Consider the following 17,006-nt stretch of genomic DNA (forward strand, 5'->3'; position numbering starts at 1 on the left):
TTGAACAGCAGCATAAACACACCCATTTTACTTCTGCATGTCAAAAACCGAATAAACGCAGCTTCACGCTGACACGGATTAGATTATACTATTTAGTATGAACAGTCAGCTCACGAACGAACGCACGCACCAGGGAGAACGCAACAAGCATGCAGATGCAATCTGACTGGGGATAGCTAGCTAACATGTCACAACTAGCCAGTTAACTTGCAATCTGAGATAACTTCATACAGTGGCAAGAAAAAGTATGTGAACCCTTTTGGAAATACCTGGATTTCTGCATAAATATGATCTGATCTTCATCTAGGTCACAACAATAGACAGTGTGCTGAAACTAATAACACACAAATTATTGTATTTTTCTTGTCTATATTGAATATATCATTAAAAACATTCACAGTGTAGGTTGGGAAAAGTACTTCTCCAAAAGCTAATTGGAGTCAGGAGTCAGCTAACCTGGAGTCCAATCAATGAGACGAGATTGGAGATGTTGGTTAGAGCTGCCCTGCCCTATAAAAAAACTCAAAATGTGAGTTGGCTATTCACAAGAAGCATTGCCTGATGTGAGCATTGCCTCGAACAAAAGAGATCTCAGAAGACCTAAGATTAAGAATTGTTGACTTGCATAAAGCTGGAAACGATTCCAAAAGAATCTCTAAAAGCCTCTACGTTCTTCAGTCCACAGTAAGACAAATTGACAAAAAGTTTAGCACTGTTGCTACTCTCCCTAGGAGTGGCCATCCTGCAAAGATGACTGCAAGAGCACAGTGCATAATGCTCATTGAGGTTAAGAAGAATCCTAGAGTGTCAGCTAAAGACTTACTGAAATCTCTGGAACATGGTAGAGGTCGACCGATTATGCTTTTTCAACGCCGATACCGATAACGATTATTGGAGGACCAAAAAAAGCTGATACCGATTAAATCGGACAATTTTTTTATTTGTAATAATGACAATTACAACAATACTGAATTAACACTTATTTTAACTTAATATAATACATCAATAAAATCAATTTAGCCTCAAATAAATAATGAAACATGTTCAATTTGGTTTAAATAATGCAAAAACAAAGTGTTGGAGAAGAAAGTAAAAGTGCAATATGTGCCATGTAAGAAAGCTAACATTTAAGTTCCTTGCTCAGAACATATGAAAGCTGGTGGTTCCTTTTAACATGACTCTTCAATATTCCCAGGTAAGAAGTTTTAGGTTGTAGTTATTATAGGAATTATAGGACCCTTTCTCTATACAATTTGTATTTCATTCACCTTTGACTATTAGGATGTTCTTATAGGCACTTAGTATTGCCAGTGTAACAGTATAGCTTCCATCCCTCTCCTCGCCACTACCTGGGCTCGAACCAGGAACACAACGACAACAGCCACCCTCGAAGCAGCGTTACCCATGCAGAGCAAGGGGAACAACTACTCCAAGTCTCAGAGCGAGTGACGTTTGAAACTCTATTAGCGCGCACCCTGCTAACTAGCTAGCCATTCCACATCGGTTACACAAGCCTAATCTCGGGAGTTGATAGGCTTGAAGTCATAAACAGCGCAATGCTTGAAGCATTGCGAAGAGCTGCTGGCAAAATGCACGAAAGTACTGTTTGAATGAATGCTTACGAGCCTGCTGCTGTCTACCATCGCTCAGTCAGACTGCTCTATCAAATCAGACTTAATTATAACATAATAACACAGAAATACGAGCCTTAGGTCATTAATATGGTCGAATTCGGAAACTATCATCTCGTAGACAAAACATTTATTCTTTCAGTGAAATACGGAACCGTTCTGTATTTTATCGAACGGGTGGCATCCATGAGTCTAAATATTGCTGTTACATTGCACAACCTTCAATGTTGTCATAATTACGTAAAATGCTGGCAAATTAGTTCGAAATGAGCCAGGCGGCCCAAACTGTTGCATATACCCTGACTCTGCGTGCAATGAACGCAAGAGAAGTGACACGATTTCACCTGGTTAATATTGCCTGCTAACCTGGATTTCTTTTAGCTAAATATGCAGTTTTAATAATATATAATTCTGTGTATTGATTTTAAGAAAGGCATTGATGTTTATTGTTAGGCACTTGTTGGAGCAATGACAGTCCTTTTTAGCGAATGCGCACCAGCATCGATTATATGCAACGCAGAACACGCTAGATAATCTAGTAATATCATCAACCATGTGTAGTTATAACTAGTGATTATGATTGATTGATTGTTTTTTATAAGAACAGTTTAATGCTAGAAAGCAACTTACCCTGGCTTCTTACTGCATTCGCGTAACAGGCAGGCTCCTCGTGAGGCAGGTGGTTAGAGCGTTGGACTAGTTAACCATAAGGTTGCAAGATTGAATCCCTGAGCTGACAAGGTAAAAAAAAATCTGTCGTTCTGCCCCTGAACAAGGCAGTTAACCCACTGTTCCTTGGCCATCATTGAAAATAAGAATGTGTTCTTAACTGACTTGCCTCGTTAAATTAAAAGGTAAAAAATACATTTTTTGTTTTTTTTAAATCATAAAAATACATGTAATTTCAAAAAAACTAAAATAATAATCAGCGTCCAAAAATACCGATTTCAGATTGTTATGAAAACTTGAAAAATCGGCCCTAATTAAATTGGCCATTCCGATTAAACGGTCGACCTCTAATGCTAACATCTGTTGAGTCTACGATACGTAAAACACTAAACAAGAATGGTGTTCATGGGAGGAAACCACGGAAGAAGCCACTGCTGCCCCCAAAAAAACATTGCTTCACGACTGTTTGTAAAAGTGCACCTGGATGTTCAACAGCACTCCTGGCAAAATATTCTGTGAACAAATTAAACTAAAGTTGAGTTGTTTGGAAGGAACACACAACACTATTTGCAGAGAAAAAAAGGCGTATAATTGTTTGTGTGTTATTAAGCAGACTGGTTGTCTATTGTTGTGACCTAGATGAAGATCAGATCAAATTTTAGGACCAATTTACGTTCACGTACATTTTTTTCACCACCATATGTACACATTTACCTCACTTTTATGAGCATTGAAAACAATCCATAATACAACCATTTTTTAGGGGCGGGTTGCCACTGCCAATGACACAGACAACTGTCTGTGCAAATACAGGAGCCATATGCTGTCCATTAAAGGGTGTTTCATTTCAAAGGGATTGAAGGAGACTGTAAAGACCGGCACAGTCAGAGTATTGTCTTCCACTAGCCATTTACTTGTGCTGATTGACAGCAGCATACAAGCGTTCACTAGGAAAACAAAGTAGGCCATCATGACTAGTTAGTCATCTAGACTAACAGGTATTACCAGAACACAGACTTCACACAGCCTAACAGGTATTATCAGAACACAGACTTCACACAGCCTAACAGGTATTACCAGAACACAGACTTCACACAGCCTAACAGGTATTACCAGAACACAGAGACTTCACACAGCCTAACAGGTATTACCAGAACACAGACTTCACACAGCCTAACAGGTAATACCAGAACACAGACTTCACACAGCCTAACAGGTATTACCAGAACACAGACTTCACACAGCCTAACAGGTATTACCAGAACACAGACTTCACACAGCCTAACAGGTATTACCAGAACACAGACTTCACACAGCCTAACAGGTATTATCAGAACACTGAGACAGAACCGAGACTGTGCACAGGTGATTATTATTATTATTTCTTTTAAATCGGAGTAGCCTCCAATGCTTAAATCTTAAACAAATCTGTTCATCATTGTGTTCAATAGTCTGGAGTGGACTGAACGTACAGACGAGGAATGACAATACCTCATTCCCCACCGCCGGCCACACATTACAGAAATAGCTTAAGCCCTCTAGTCTCCATACCCCAACACTCCTTGACCCAGATGCCATCTACAGCACAGACAAATCAAAATGCTTACTGTACAGCGAGGAACGCGCGACAAAATGCTTACTGTACAGCGAGGAACGCGCGACAAAATGCTTACTGTACAGCGAGGCACGCACAACAAAATGCTTACTGTATTTACAACCAACCTGAGAGTGGATGACCTAGCAACAAGGGGAAAACAAGGCAATTGTCAAACAATGAAACGGAAGTTTAAAAGTTTTTTTTTTTTTTTTTAAAGGTCCCCACTGACTGATTGCTGACATTAGCAAACATCACTTTAGCTTAAGAGGTAGCTGACTAAACTCCACTGTGAAGGAAGTTTCTGATGAACTCCACTCAAGAGTATGTGAGTGGAGTTGAGAGGTCAGAAATCCCCCTCATAGCTCCTGGAGGAGTGCCTTCCCACAGCTTCTGTGCTCCACATCCTTTCCACCTGCTCTGCTAAAAATCCCAACAACAAAAAACTGGCGCTCCAAATTCACTTCTTTCATTTATCAATTTAACCAATACGCATCTATTTTTCTGAATACCTGGAACTACCATTTGGTTAAGTATTGAAACCAAAATGAATTTTAATTTAAAAAGTATTTTTTGAATAAACGAATTGGTGACTGTAAGAAGAGCTCATCATTTCAAATAGGCTACATGTCATATTAAACAGCATATAAACACTAAATAGGTCAGGAGCCAGACAGGAAACCTAAGAAGGAACCAAATCTATTATTTAGGCTATATTACTTCCATTATTTCAAGGCTATAGCCAACAAAGAAATACACTGAAGCATTTGCAAGTGCGACACAATAGGCTTGTATTTTTGTAAATTTTATTTCAACCTTTATTAAACCAGGTAGGCTAGTTGAGAACAAGTTCTCATTTACAATTGCGACCTGGCCAAGATAAAGCAAAGCAGTTCGAAACATACAACAGAGTTACACATGGAGTAAAACAAACATACAGTCAATAATACAGTAGAAAATAAGTCTATATACGATGTGAGCAAATGAGGTGAGATAAGGGAGGTAAAGGCAAAAAAAACAAAAAAATGTATGGACATAAAGCTCTCAGTATTTAAACATTTAGTTGTATGTACACTAACAAAAACAAACTAAACTTAAGTTTAACTAAACTTTTTTAAATAAATACTTTACTACAAACTTATTAGCTACCCACCTCATTCCTTTCTTTACCATGTGCACTTTACCATGTGCACTTTACCATGTGCACTTTACCATGTGCACTTTACCATGTGCACGTAGTGATTTAGCACCTGTGTGTTATATCAGTTTCTGTATTCAAATATTTAGCAAATGCCATGTCAGTAGCTAAAGCAATAGCAGCACACAAATGCATGGGATGGACCTCTGTAAGAAGAGAGCTGCATTAGTTATATACAAAAGCAATCTGAGAGAAACTCCCTCCATATGGAACATCATTAATTAAGATCACAAGTTACCAAACCTGTTCCACAGGAATGGATAACACTAGAGATCCCTTCAGTCGCCACAAATTTGGGAAAATCTGCATTTTGTTTTTTTTATGCCCCAGATTTGTGTAACAATCTGCAGAGTTCACTGCAGTTAGATTTGGTGGTGTCACTCAGGCAGTTTAAATGATTGATTGAGGACTTATTTGTAGCTGAATGTGATTGATTTAATTAAATGTATTTTTTAAAACATTGTAATTGTCTTATTGTGCTGAATTTGATTGTTTTATACACATGTGTATGTTGTTTTAATATTCTGTTTTTATTGTTATGTGTACAGGGCTCTCTTGTAAAAGGGATTTTAATCTCAATGTGACTTCCTGTTTAAATAAATGATGGGCGGGTATGCGTGAGAGTTAGCGCTACTGGAGCAGGCAAGAAGACCAATGCTTCAGCCTTTGAGAATTTCTATCCGACCTCCAGTCAAAATAGGCCATGCTCAGTTCCAGCTCCACTTCACCAATGGAGTGGAGCAAAGACCAGGCTTTGTGGAATTCAACTCCAACTACATCGATTCACCCAAAGTCAATACTTCAAACAAATTTAAATGATTAATTCCAACAAACCTGGGGTGTAATCATTATGAAATTATGTTGCAAACAGTTTACTCCAAACAATAGTTTATATTGGACAAATTCAGGAAGTTTCCTTCCCCGTTTACTTCTGTTTGGTTCTTAAACGGTAAACGTTTTCCGCAATGAATACACCCCTGAGGCAATTGTTGCAAAAACGTTTATTAAACAGAAGCAAACGGAACGCAACGGGGAGGGACCTAACATAATCTGTCCAATATAAACTTCGTTTTGTTCCATTTGGTTCATTAACGATTCCCATAATGAGAATTGTGCCCAGGTCTCTGCTCCACTCCTTTGGAGTTCATCAGAGTTTAGTCAGCTATATTTTTCTTTTGGGAACAAGCTTTGGAACCGGTCTGTCACGAATGGTTCGTGTGTATTCCTGTCAAGAAAGTGTGCACACTGTAACAACCTTGCCTCCATGCCAAATGTTTTTGCGTGCAAATAAATAGTTACAACGTAGCCCACTTCGCTAGTCAACTTTACATTACAGCCAACACACTGCAGTGACGATAAAGATTGGTAAATGAGTGTTGCGGTGCTCAATTAAAGTTACTTACCACTAAATATTAACCCGCTGTCAACTTCCTTCCCCCTCGGTAGTTGTTGTGTCGTGCACGCGGGCTTCGCCTTTCCTTTGAAGTAGGATTTGGTTCTTTAAAACAAAGGCCTTTGTCACTGCCATCTACCGTCTGGAGTGTGCCGGAACATGACCTTGACTGGAAATCAATTTTGTGTTTCTGATAATGAGCTCACAGTGCCATCTTAAAGTACATAGAAACAAATGATTTACAATGTTTTAAATGATTACGTTCTTGGTAAGGTTATTTCATTTAGAAGGAGAATTCTGCTACCTATTATACATCTGACAGGCTAGGGATATGAAATCCTGGGGAGGGTGTCTTTGTCAAGCATTTGATTTACAATGTTGCCTTTGTAAATAAAAATACAATTCAATGTCAAGAAAAACATCTTAGGCTGAAGGATTGGTACAGAGCACAGGTTAGAGGTAGGACTCAATTGATTGAAAAGCCATAATGTTCTCTCATCGGTTTAAAAGCTAAATCAAATGTCTCAACATAAAATGACACTCAAGGTGTAAAAGAGTTCACTGAGAAACAGTATTGTTGTGTCAACCTGACAAATAAACATTCTACCTACACGGGGAAAAAATGAACGTTATTAAATGGTTCTACCTAACATTTTAAGGTTCCTTGGAGAAATGTTGCCCGATTTAAAAAAACGTTGAGTTAGGTGTGTGGGGGGGGGGGGGGTTCTTGACATGGCATCTAGGGTTCTTTAGAATTCTGAAAGGTTATTGAAATGTATCCCTTTCATAGAACACAGCAAATTGGCCAGTGTGTAACCAGTGTTGATTTTTCAATGTTACATTTCTAGTGTTGATTCAGGAGTTAAATTAACATTGTGAAGAGTTTTACATTTGACGTTTTCAGACGCTCTTATCCAGGGCGTCTTACAGTTAGTGCATTCATCTTAAGATAGCTAGGTGGAACAACCACAGATCTCAGTCATAGTAAGTAAATTTTTCCTCAATGTCTTAGCTATCGGCAAAGTCAGTTCTAGTAGAAGAAAAAAAGTTCAATTAAAATTCAGTGGCATAAAAGACCCCCAGTGTTGGTGTAATGCCGCATTCACGTGCTAGTCAGACCGAGGAAACAACAAATTAGCATGTCGGAAATGTCTGCGTTTCCTGTTCCGACTAGCACCAGAACACAGCATTTATAAGCAGAGTTTAACCAAAACCATGGCCAACATTATCATATTTCCCAGCATGCTGTATTGCAGGTTGATTTCATTTTATTTTATGTTTTTGCATTGATTGATCGATGAATTAGTGTTATGCTACTCAAATATAAATAACATACATTTTTCTAAACTAATCCAATCGATTATTTTGACTTATTTGACCCGTTATTGAAATGGTTGTTCCATTTTAGATGCTTTACGTCCCTCAAACTCAACTCTGGATCTTGAAGCCAGTTCCACTGCATTTTTTCATTGTTCCCTTCTAATCAGGGACTTATTTAGACCTGGAACACAAGTACTGTACCTATCAGGAAAAACAGAAAACCAGCAGTCTCCGGACCTCGTGGGGTAAGAGTTGAATACCCCTGCTTTGGTTAGTCTCATATTTTAGTCTTCCTAACCTTGGCTGTCTTTCTGAATGCAGATTGCAGGTGAATTAAAATTCCAAATGTTTGTTATCCCCGCTCTGGGTGGATTCCAATAGAAATTACACAATACTTTGCAAGCCAGCATAATGTGACTTGCAGGCCTGATGTGGCCTGTAAACCATGAGTTTCAGTCCACTTTATTAGGGTAAAACTATGCCCTCAAAATAAGGCCTAATGAAATGTGTATTTGTTGTCTTCAATCATTTCATTTTAATGATAACATCACTTAGGGTCTCACTTGGTGATGGCCACTGAACTGAAAATGAATGAATGCAACAACCATGTCTCTGTCACTAGCAAACACAGTCATGGGGGATACTGGTAACTCTAAAATTCACTCGAAAGGGACACTGGGATATATGCAAATAAAGCTCAACACCAGTGAAGGCTCATAATAATGGCTGGAATGGAGTCAATGGAATGGTATCAAACACATCACTCCATTCCGGCCATTATTATGAGCCGTCCTCCCCCAGCAGCCTCAAATGTTTCACTGTTAGTCTACACCTGTTGTTTACGAAGCATGTGACAAATACATTACATTACTTAATTGTATTTAATTTGTGTGTTGTATTTTCAGGGAAACATGTTCCATCATATCACGTAGGAACAGGAGTGGGGCCTCCCTTTTTTTTACAAAATACATTGTTTGTATATCGTTGTATTTAAAATTTGTGTCCCAGGAAGAATAGCTACTGCTTTGTCAAAAGCTAATGGGGATCCGAATAAACCAAACCAAACCAGGACACGAGGCTATTCTAGCTGACACGGGGACATTGAGGAGAAAGGCCCTACATAAAAACCTGGATCGAGAGCTCAGTTAATATGGTCTCAAATAAGTGCAGGAGGGTTAATGTGTCTTGGGAGATGGGATAGAAGGACAGCATGCCGGTTTGCCAGTCCAGATACACTCTTACTCTATTGGAGAAGGCGTTACTTAATAAAGTGCCCTTATCATTGTGCCAGGCAGTATATATGTCATTATAACACCTCAGACTCCAAGATATGTCATTGTGACCTAGCACTATGACATCAGCACACTATGACATCATGACATGCTGCTACCATGTTGTGCTGCTGCCATGTTGTGTTGCTACCATGTTATGTTGTCATGTGTTGCTGTCATGCTGTGTTGTTGTCTTAGGTCTCTCTTTATATAGTGTTGTCTCTCTTGTCGTGATGTGTGTTTTGTCCTATATATACACATTTTCTTAAATCCCAGCCACTGTCCCCGCAGGAGGCCATTTGGTAAGTCGTCATTGTAAATAAAAATGTGTTCTTAACTGACTTGCCTCGTTAAATAAAGGTTAAATAAATAAAAAATAAATATGACTCAACCTCCCAGTAACATTGCTCAGTCAGAACCATTGCTCAGGAGGCACTTGTGATCATTTCTCAAATCTCTCTGGGTGATCAGGATACGACTGTTCATTTCTCCCACGTCACCTTTTTGATCATGTCTGTTAGAGAGAGGAGTCTGTGTGCTGTTTTTAGGTCCAGTGGGAGCTCACAGGCATCTGATGGGGAGGACCAAGACAAATAAGAGAATGTCACTTAATAATCTCAAATAACGCTTTTCAGAAAACCTCTGACAGATTCTAAAAGATTCCAGAAACCAGACCACTTAAGAGGCACAACACAAGTGCCGTAGGTGCTGAGAAGGGAACTGTACCTAGTAGTATTACTGTACGTTTAGGGTTAAGTACCTTACTCAAGGTCACAATGGCAGGAGACGGTATCTAGGATACCTAGAATCCCCTCGGATGCTTTGGATTCAAAGTTTTTTGTGGACACAAATCTGTCTTCCGAGCCTACACCCTCCTCATATTTCATTGGATATACTACTGTGAGTTGTCATCGTTATTTTTCACTGTGGTCATCAAAACTTAGACTTCTGGAACCGAAACTCTCCATCATGGGCCACACTGTAGAGAAAAGTAGAACCGGAACTCTCCATCATGGGCCACACTGTAGAGAAAAGTAGAACCGGAACTCTCCATCATGGGCCACTCTGTAGAGAAAAGTAGAACCGGAACTCTCCATCATGGGCCACACTGTAGAGAAAAGTAGAACCGGAACTCTCCATCATGGGCCACACTGTAGAGAAAAGTAGAAAAAAAATGAATCGTCATTCAGTATCACATACACAAAGACACGCGCCGATGTCCCACCCTGCTGTCCTATTAGTGACAACTCAATAGTAGCCAACCTTAAAGAGGTCTGCGACATTAAAAGGCAAAGAAAAGAGGTCAACAAACAGTTACCACATTACTGTTTGTCACGGGTGTCGTCGGATGAAGGATGAGACCAAGACACAGAGTACTTTGAGTTCTACATAATTTATTAACAAAGTGAAACTTTAGAAAAGACAAAACAATGACGACTACAACGACCGAACAGCTTCGTTGCGCACAAACAAAGACAAGATCCCACCCAGGAGGAGGGAAAAGGGCTGCCTAAGTATGATCCTCAATCGGAGACAACGATAGACAGCTGCCTCTGATTGGGAACCACACTAGGCCAAAGAAATAAAGAACATAGAAAGCCCATCCAAATCACACCCTGACCAAACCAAAATAGAGACATAAAAAGGTTCTCTAAGGTCAGGGCGTGACACTGTTCTTACCATTATGGGCGTTATACTATCAATGTCTAGGTCTAAACAAAATCAGTTAAAGGTTTGTTTGGCACAATTTCAATAATGATAACTACCCTTAAAATTCATGTCACATGAATACTGTTGACACAAATATCTACATACTGGAGTTTCACCAGTCTACAGTGCGGATCTCTCAGTGCAGCAGACAGTGGCGTAACTCCTGAACTGCCTTGTAGCGCATGTCCAGCTCTCTCAGGTGTGAGGAGCTGAGAGCTGAGGCCAATGCAATACAGAATTTGGGAGTCAGATTACATTCGACCTAAAGACGGGATTGAGTTCGAGGCTTGCATTCTATGTTTTCTGGATGATTTTGGTTTTTTTTGGCCCAAAGATACACATTGCTGTTGAGAAATGTAGGAAACACATACTGTATGAAGTATAAAGTAGTGTTTAATCAAGTATAAAGTAGTGTTGGATCAAGTATAAAGTAGTGTTGGATGAAGTATAAAGTAGTGTTGGATCAAGTATAAAGTAGTGTTGGATCAAGTATAATTCGTTAAGAATTCAAGCTGAATACAAGTTGAATGAGCTAAATATAGTAAAATTCAAACATGGCCATCGGAGATGTGACATTAGTAACAGACCGTATACATTTCCACAGACATACAGTAGATATGTAAATGAGGATGATCCGTTTTCACACTGACACTCAGGCGTAGACAGAGACGGCCCTGGCGTGTCTGCAGACGGGTCTGTATCGGTCCTGTGGGCTCTCTGTCAAGAAGAAGCCGGTGTGGGTCCCATCCCGAAACAGGACATGAGAGGCCAGTCTGTACTGTGGCATAAGGAGTCAGTGTTTCCTAAAAACCAACACTCACCCCTCTCAAATCCCCCCTCCACCTCTCAGACACCACTCGGGCTCTACAGTGTACATTTGGATATGATTATGTAGTAAAGGCGAAGGCAGTGGAGGTTGTAATAACCTCTTAGGCGCCCTTTTTCTTCTCCCCAGAGCCTAATTGGTCGACCGGCCGCCTCTGGTGCCAGTACTCTTGGGTCAGTGGTGGCCATCTTGGTTTTTTACCCGGGAAGAAACTAGGGCCTTGTTCCTAGTAAATAGTTTACAAGGGAAGAGAACGAGAAGAAATCTGGGGTGAAGAGGTTTGTGTAAAGAACGCAGTGGCATGTCATTTAGCTCAGGTGCAGAGTGAGCCGTTTAGAACATTAAAAGCCATCAGAGAGGGGTATATGAGCTTCGATACATCTTGTGACGGAGGAAAAAAACAGTTGGATAAACTCTGTGTATGTCATTGTTTGTCCTGACTAAATTAGCCACATAGTCAATGGTAAAAAAAAAAATGTAAACTGTCCAGTTGGAGACTTACAGTGAGTTTCAAAAGTATTGGGACAGTGACTATTTTGTTGTTGATTTGGCTCTGTACTCCAGCACTTTGGATTGGGAAATAATACAATGACCAGGAAGTTAAAGTGCAGACCGCCAGCTTTAATTTGAGAGTTTTTTCATTCATATCAGGTGAACCATTTAGAAATTGGGACAAATTCACGTATGTGTATTAAAGTAGTCAAAAGTTTAGTCTTTGGTCCCATATTCCTAGCACAGAATGACTACATCAAGCTTGTGACTCTACAAACTTGTTGGATGCATTTTGCTGTTTGTTTTGGTTGTGTTTCAGATTCATATTTTGTGCCTAATAAAAATGAATGGCAAATAATGTATTTTGTCGTTTTGGGGTAACTTTTATTGTAAATAAGAATATAATATGTTTGTAAACATTCCTACATTAGTGTGGACGCTACCATGATTACAGATCATACTGAATGAATCGTGAATAATGATGCGTGAGAAAAGTTAGAGACCCACAAATGTCATACCCCCTAAGACATGCTAACCTCTCAACATTACAATAACAGGAGCTCACGGATCATTATTCATAGTGATTTACAATGTGATACATTACACACGTGTGTTCCTGTATAGTAGCTAAGCTAGCTACTGTATAACAGTTACAACTTCCACTCTAGTCTCAGTGTGTGATTAAAACGTCACTTTTGAGACACTGTTTTGTCGCCTAACAAAATGTTTACAGCACATCAATAGACTGTGCCTTTAAGTGCCTACCTGTTACTTATACACATTCACCAGTCTATTCCCATCATACAGTGTTCAACAGATGATTTCCAGTAGGTCCGGTTTGCCTAGACATCCCAATAAGTTGGCATAGCAGAGGGAGCCATAAATTGGGGTATAAATTGCGTAAACACATATGTAGGCTATATATTTAGTGACTAGGCCCTGCCTCCCATAATACAGCTAGCTATTCATTTATATGGAGGGCTGTGAGAAAAAAATATCTGTCTTCTCCCTTGACAGACAGTGAGAGGCTGTGTCAACAGAGCCCTGAGCGGGGGGAGAGTAGATGGAAGGCTGAGTGAAAGGAGCCCTGAGCGGGGGAGAGGAGATTGAAGGTTGAGTGAAAGGAACCATTATGTCTAGCCCTGTGGCCCCAAGTCATGATGGAGGAGAGTGATGAGTAGAAGCATTAACGCCAGGGGTGGGACTATTACAGTGCAGTATACAACTAAACCCCATAGAGATGACTGGAGAGTTTGGATAATCCCCTGCGGCTCATTACTGTCTCCGAGTGACAGCGCCATCTGTTGGTTGTGAAGATTAACTGCAGGAGTGAATGTCAGGAATCCATCAATGCAAATATATTTTATCCACCTTAAAATGAAGTCTGGAGTTTGTGTGCTTGTATTTGTGTGTTACTGTTAATGTCCCTTGGAAATATTGTAACGTTTATTTAAAAATGTTCTCTATCTCTTTATCAGACCAGGGTTCAAATTATATTTATATTGTATTTCAATTACTTTCAAATACATTTCGAGATGTGCATTTAAAAAAAAATTCTTTGAAAGTACAAATAGTTGTGCATTGAATTGTATTTGGAAATACATTAGGAAACTATTGGCATTACATTTTAAAATACAAATATTTAGATGCATGTAAATACTTGAACCCAGGTCTGTTTGGTCCTAAGGGTATGTTAAATGTATTTGGAAACAAGTATTTCAAAAAAGTTGTAAACAGAAAATTATTTGAAAATACTTTTATATACTTCAAATATAAGTAGTTGATTCGGCCACATTATTATTTTTAAAACCTCAAATACACAGAAAATAAGTATTTCAGATACAAATATTTATATGCGCATGTATTTTAATATACTTACCAATAAACAGTACTAACTTGTGATTATGTAGCTCGTCTGTGTCATCCTTGTGGGTTTGTTAAATTAGACCTACTAAGCTAATTTTCATGGTTATTTAAAAAGAATCTTTAGCAAATATTATCATGAGCTTGTAAGAGAAGCATTCTGACATAGTCAAACAGAGTAAATAACGGCATATGACAGGACTGTAAATGTATGGACCGCGCCTTGCGACACTATTTTATGTCTCAGGGCGTCTTATTTGAGAATCTCTATTTTAGGCGTGAACGCAGCCTCGTTCAGAGGGGTGTTTTAAAATCATGCAGGTATTTTGGAGCCTCGTTCATCAGCCTTTATAAAGGTAAACCAGGCTCTGTCTGTCTGCCTGTCTGTAAGTGTGAGCTTGTGTGAGCATGTGTGAGTGTGTGTGTGTGTGCGTGCATGTGTGTGTGCACACGTATATGTACACAGTATAACAGTTTCAGTTTGAAGTTTTAATGTCACGTGCACAATTACAGTCAAACGCCTTTCTTGCCAACTCTAACTCCAACAATGCAGTAATCAATATCAATGTAGTACTAAAAACAACAAGGTAGAACAAAAACACACAACATATCAAATAAGAAATAGGAGAACAGGAGAAAGTAAGAAGCTATATACAGGGTCAGTTCAGTACCATATTAACAATGTGCAGGGATACTGGAGTGATAGAGGTAGATATGTATAGGGGTAAGGTGACAGGGATACTGGAGTGATGGAGGTAGATATGTATAGGGGTAAGGTGACTATATACAGGGTCAGTTCAGTACCATATTAACAATGTGCAGGGATACTGGAGTGATGGAGGTAGATATGTATAGGGGTAAGGTTACAGGGATACTGGAGTGATGGAGGTAGATATGTATAGGAGTAAGGTGACAGGGATACTGGAGTGATAGAGGTAGATATGTATAGGGGTAAGGTGACAGGGATACTAGAGTGATAGAGGTAGATATGTATAGGAGTAAGGTGACAGGGATACTGGAGTGATAGAGGTAGATATGTATAGGGGTACGGTAACTATATACAGGGTCAGTTCCTGTATATTAACAATGTGCAGGGAGTCACTGGAGTGATAGAGGCAGATATTTATTGGGGTAAGGTGACTAGCCATCAGGATATAATAAACAGAGTAGCAGGAGCGTGAGGTGGCCCTGTGAGTGGGCCCTGTGAGGTGGCCCTGTGAGTGGGCCCTGTGAGTGGGCCCTGTGAGGTGGCCCTGTGAGTGGGCCCTGTGAGGTGGCCCTGTGAGTGGGCCCGGTGAGTCCCTGTGAGTGGGTCCTGTGACTGGGCCCTGTGAGTGGGCCCTGTGATTGGGCCCTGTAAGTCCCCGTGACTGGGCCATGTGAGTGGGCCCTGTGATTGGGCCCTGTGAGTCCCTGTGAGTGGGCCCTGGTAGTCCCTGTGAGTGGACCATGTGAGTGGGCCCTGTGACTGGGCCCTGTGACTGGGCCATGTGAGTGGGATCTGTGACTGGGCCCTGTGAGTCCTGTGAGGTGGCCCTGTGAGGTGGCCCTGTGAGTGGGCTCTGTGAGGTGGCCCTGTGAGTGGGCTCTGTGAGGTGGCCCTGTGAGGTGGCCCTGTGAGTGGACTCTGTGACTGGGCCCTGTGACTGGGCCCTGTGACTGGGCCCTGTGAGTGGGCCCTGTGAGGTGGCCCTGTGAGGTGGCCCTGTGAGGTGGCCCTGTGAGGTGGCCCTGTGAGTGGACTCTGTGACTGGGCCCTGTGAGGTGGCCCTGTGAGTGGGCCCTGTGAGTGTTTATGGAGACACTGCAAAAATGTAATTAAATACGAGGGTCAACTCAGATAGTCTGTGTAGCCATTTTGTAGAAGGGGAGTCAATACACCTTCTGAAATGGTCACATCAGCACTTTTCCACAGACTTCAAATGTATCACCCTGAATAAAAACCTCTGTATCCATGTTGATCCCATACAAACTGCAAGCACCAGCAATTCCCAACGTGTTTCCTGCTATCAGTGTATGCATGGCCCTATTCTGATATTTTGAGTCGTGGTGTAGAGAGAGAGAGAGAGAGAGAGAGAGAGAGAGAACTCACAGACCTGTGTTTACCCCTCAAGGCAGAAACAGCTCTCTCACAGAGAGAAGGTATGTAATACTTGCAGAGGCCGGTCAGAGTCAGAGCTTTATTCATTGGTACTCATGAACCATAGTTAGCTGAGAGGAGACATGATGCTGGTCTCTCTTCATAGTTAGCTGAGAGGGGACATGATGCTGGTCTCTCTCCATAGTTAGCTGAGAGGGGACATGATGCTGGTCTCTCTTCATAGTTAGGTGAGAGGGGACATGATGCTGGTCTCTCTTCATAGTAAGCTGAGAGGGGACATGATGCTGGTCTCTCCATAGTAAGCTGAGAGGGGACATGATGCTGGTCTCTCCATAGTAAGCTGAGAGGGGACATGATGCTGGTCTCTCTCCATAGTTAGCTGAGAGGAGACATGATGCTGGTCTCTCTTCATAGTTAGCTGAGAGGGGACATTATGCTGGTCTCTCTCCATAGTAAGCTGAGAGGGGACATGATGCTGGTCTCTCTTCATAGTTAGCTGAGAGGGGACATTATGCTGGTCTCTCTCCATAGTTAGCTGAGAGGAGACATGATGCTGGTCTCTCTCCATAGCAAGCTGAGAGGGGACATGATACTGGTCTCTCTCCATAGTAATCTGAGAGGGGACATGATGCTGGTCTCTCTTCATAGTTAGCTGAGAGGGGACATGATACTGGTCTCTCTTCATAGTTAGCTGAGAGTGGACATGATACTGGTCTCTCTTCATAGTTTGCTGAGACGAGACATGACGCTGGTCTCTCTTCATAGTTAGCTGAGAGGGGACATGATGCTGGTCTCTCTTCATAGTTAGCTGAGAGGGGACATGATACTGGTCTCTCTTCATAGTTAGCTGAGAGGGGACATGATACTGGTCTCTCTTCATAGTTAGCTGAGAGGGGACATGATGCGGGTCTCTCCATAGAACATACTGTAGGTCTATC

At 40.9% G+C, this 17,006-nt stretch overlaps 1 protein-coding gene across 6 annotated transcripts in view; it reads right to left on the reverse strand.

Moving 5' to 3' along the window:
• The window catches only part of LOC109897702 (inositol hexakisphosphate and diphosphoinositol-pentakisphosphate kinase 2-like), a 68,652-nt gene extending 62,088 nt beyond the window's left edge, over positions 1-6,564 (reverse strand). For all 6 annotated transcript variants that reach the window (XM_020492226.2, XM_031833024.1, XM_031833026.1 and 3 more), the window contains exon 1: positions 6,496-6,564. The gene's annotated coding sequence lies outside the window, so the exon portion shown is untranslated. The remainder of the gene's footprint in view (positions 1-6,495) is intronic.
• Between the last annotated feature and the right edge of the window lie 10,442 nt (positions 6,565-17,006).

Source organism: Oncorhynchus kisutch, linkage group LG10, assembly GCF_002021735.2.
Source record: "Oncorhynchus kisutch isolate 150728-3 linkage group LG10, Okis_V2, whole genome shotgun sequence".
NCBI lineage: Eukaryota > Metazoa > Chordata > Actinopteri > Salmoniformes > Salmonidae > Oncorhynchus > Oncorhynchus kisutch.